Genomic DNA, 4,127 nt, shown 5'->3' with positions numbered 1-4,127 from the left:
AACACATCACTCATCTTCCGTCGCCTCCAAAGGTACAGTCAATAGCATAAAAGTTGGATGGGAACATTGCCCAGGACAGGAAGGTCTAGGTTTTCAGACTGCATCAACCCCCCGCTGACCAGAGATGATCATAAAAAATGAGACGTTAAGACTCTTGACAGTGGATAACAGATCTCCTGGCAATGGCTTCTTCCCCAGAGATGCCAAGGAACTTTCTGTTCCTCCTATCCATTTTCTTGTTGACAAGATTACAATGAGATTATTTTCAGACTCTTTTCTTTCCACTAAGAGGTAGGTGCTTGACTACCCCAGCCCTGGCCAACTCCTTGTACTGAAAACCTGCTCAAGACACAGACCTGGGTTTTCCATTGACTGATGAGCCCTGGAGTAAACATCATTGTTCGGTGTTTAGTTATATGCCAATCCTACCTGGGATGTTGCTTTGTGTCAGTGTCCTGGGCACTGAAATCCTAACGCCCTAATATTAAGACATTCCTTAAAATACCTGAAGACAACAAATTGGGTTTCTCCAGACTTCCCCCATCTGTTTTCCAACCACTTCCATATGGTATCTCTATCTCCCCCTTCCCAGCCTGGCCCGCCTGCCCACCCCACCGCCGTTCTCTCACCAGTCAATAAAGTGAAGATGATGTCCGCCAGGACAGGAGGGCAACCTGCAAAATGGACGGGCAGAAGGCTGCTTCCCTTGGGGCCTGGAGGATACCACTGGCTAAGCACCCAGCCAGATTTGAACTCCACCAGAAAACATATAGGGAACAGCTTTGGCACGTGGGATGTTACCCACGATAAATCAGCAGCACCCACTGAAGAACTTGATGCTTTAAAAAGCAGATGAGGCTAAAACAAACAAAACAAAATGAAACAAAGGGACAAATGAATATTGCTGCACATAAACATACGAAAAGGTGGAAAACAAAAGCACACACAAAAATGGTGTATTTCCAGAAAAAGCGAATGCTCTCCTATATCCTAGGTTCCACTGTGTAGTGAGTACTTTTCTTTTTCCTTTTTCCTGGAAGAACAGATTCTTCTGAGACGCATGCAACCCTATTCTTGCCCCTTCATATACTACTCCAGCAATCTGAGAAATTAGCCGAAGGGAATCTCATTTTTTTCTTCCACTCCACCAATACCATTACAAGTATTAACAATGAACAACCTCACCCCCATCAGAGCCCCACGCTGACAAGGGCACAAAGAGCCCCTTCCTTTCATGCTGTCTGCTGCTGTCTTGACCACATATGACACACAGAAAAGAAATTTCAATGGAGGCCTCCAAAGTGCTACTTTAATTCCTTCCATATTTTTTGCTTTGGGGCATTTCCGAGGACTTTTATGAGTGGAGCGGTCAACCGCATCATTTACTCACTCTGCAGTATCATTGCACTGTCGCCAAATGCACCCCAAAGCTCCTGAGTCTGAGTCCTGGTCAACCTCTGCACCCCAGACACCTTTTTGTAACCACTCAAGCCACCTGACCTTGAAACATGGATCGCAGCTATCCCAGCACCCTCGTGAGCACACATGTGTGCATCAGTGACTAGCTGGCCACGGAGCATGCCCTCACAACTGGGTGGCAACGTCCCATCTTCTGTTCTACATCTGTCTTCCCTGGAATTGAAGGCATTTTGCAAACATAACACCAGTGTCCAAATATTGCCAGCCAGAGCATCAGAGACTATGGCTGCCTTGTTTTGGCAGGCTGGTATTGCCACACAGGTGGCTCTCCCCACCAACTCACACCCTCCTACTCTTCTGTGTCCACAGATTCACTGCCACCATGACATGGCTGCCTCTGGTCTAAAAGGAGACCCTAATACATGAGAGAACTTGGGGTATTTTGCACTAGTATTTTCCTGAAATTGCTCTTAAAGTAAGGGAGGACAATGGTGGGACAAAGAGAGGACAGATCCTTTTAGCTGAGCACTGCGGTGGGACATTTTCCAGTGGACCATGAGACTTGGATCTTCCAAGTTGCTCCTTGCACCTGGCTGTTGGAGCAACCTGAGAAATCCAGAACAAACACGTCTCCCATCATCTTCATTTTCCTTGTATTACCTGAACTCAAGGGTGCTTCAGAGACTGGAGTCGTTCTCCATCCCTGAACTCCGAGGGGAGGGATGTGCAGGTGGGGACTCATTTCAGGGTACTGGTCAATCCAGGACAGATTTGGTAGTTATGGCTTCTGATAGTCATGCACGGACTCCGATACTCTAGGGTTGCAGTGGTCTCCTGGGGTCCCTGGCTTTTCATATTTTTGGCTCTTGGTTTCTGCAGAGTTAGTGTAATTCCAAATGAAGAAGAGTGAGGGCTCTTGGGGATCCAGGAGGTGGCCCAGCGACCATGTGAATCTTGAGTCAAAAAGCTGCTCTTTCACAAGATTTACACGGTCACTGGGCCACCTCCTGCATCCCCAAGAGCCCTCACTCTTCTTCATTTGGAATTACACTAACCCTGCAGAAACCAAGAGCCAAAAATATGAAAAGCCAGGGACCCCAAAAGACCACTGCAACCCTAGAATATCGGTTTCAGTAATGGCATTTATGTGGCATCTGAGGGTATGAGGTGCTACATCCGAGAAACATGAATATCATCACCATCATCACCACCATCGTCATCTATGGCAATGTTTCCAAGTTATATTATTTAATTCCCTCCCCTGATCAATAGAGTATAGGAACAGAACCTAACCATTTTTCCTAAGAAAACCATATGGACGGTGCCTGACAGGGTGGGGACAGCTGTTTGCTCTGTGACGGCAAATGCATGGGCTCTGTGACGACAACTCTATAGGTGCATCTCTCGATGTCCTTTCTGCCTTTTTCTTTTACTACCATCTATGTTCTCGAGAGTTCCCAGATCCCCCTTCCCCAACCACCCCCCCCCCCACCATACATAGAGACCGCAAAATAAAGTCCAGATGGGTGAAATGATGTTGTGAACTAGCTGGCAACACCAACTCTCCAGACCTGGACTTAAGTCTTAGCTTGCCCGTGTACAAGCTGTGCAACCTTGGATGGGTAACTTACTTATAGGAAGTCTTGGAGCTTTGGTTTCCTTACCGGTAAAACAGGGATAAAAGCAGTCCTCCATGGATCAGACTGCTGTGGGAATGGAATGCCACAATGTGTGTAAAGTGCCTGGAACAGGGCCAGGCACATCCTAAGTCTTCAATACATGTTCGTACACGCCTGTCTTATTCCTGAAGTTAGGTGGCACATCAATTAAATTTCACTGTCTGTGATGGGCAAGACAGCACAGTGGTTAAAAGCCCACAGGCTCTAGGGCCAGACTCCCTGGGTGAGAATCCTGGGGCTGCGTCTCACTGGTTGTGTGTCCCTGGGCAAGCTGCTTAACCTCTCTCGGGGACGAAGGTGTTCCTGCAAAATATGAGGGGACAGTAACTCCTAGCGCTCAGGGCTTCAGTGACTGAAGATCCATCTACAAAATATTTCTAACAGTACCTGCAGCTTGTAAGCCTTTAACAGATGCTGGCCAACCTTATTGCCATTATACACTCTGATTTTGTGGATGATTATTAAAGTAGCCACAGATTCTTCCTCTCCCGGCAGATTGCGACACGGCACAGCAGATTTCCCATCAACCGGTAGAGTTGATTTCCCCACTCCTTGAACTGGAGCTGGTCGTGTAACTTGCTTTGACCAGCGGACCGTCAGGAAGCATAATACAGCAGAGGCTTGGGAAAGTGCTTGGGAACTGGGGCTCGCCCCCTGTTGCTGCCCTGGGGAGCCCTCTGTCTTGTGAACGAGCCCAAGCTAGCCTGCTAGAGGATAAGAGGTCACACGGAAGAGAACTAAGGCACTCTAGCCAACAGCTGTGCCCTAACAGCTTGCTAACAGCCAGACTCGTCCCAGCCACCGACTAACCTGCCTGCTGGCCACAGATGTATATGCAAGCCCAACACAGGTTAGCTGAACCGGCCCAGAGCTGAAAAACTACACAGACAACCCACAGAACTGTGAGCCAAATGAATGGTTGTTGTTTTAAGCCGTTAAGTTTTGGGGTGGTTTGTTACACAGCACAAGCTACCTAAACCAGGCCTTCTAGAGTCTAAAGTACAGTTCCGTGTACCATTCTAATTCCTG

Source organism: Panthera uncia, unplaced genomic scaffold (assembly GCF_023721935.1).
Source record: "Panthera uncia isolate 11264 unplaced genomic scaffold, Puncia_PCG_1.0 HiC_scaffold_1403, whole genome shotgun sequence".
NCBI lineage: Eukaryota > Metazoa > Chordata > Mammalia > Carnivora > Felidae > Panthera > Panthera uncia.
This window is presented reverse-complemented; position numbering follows the sequence as displayed.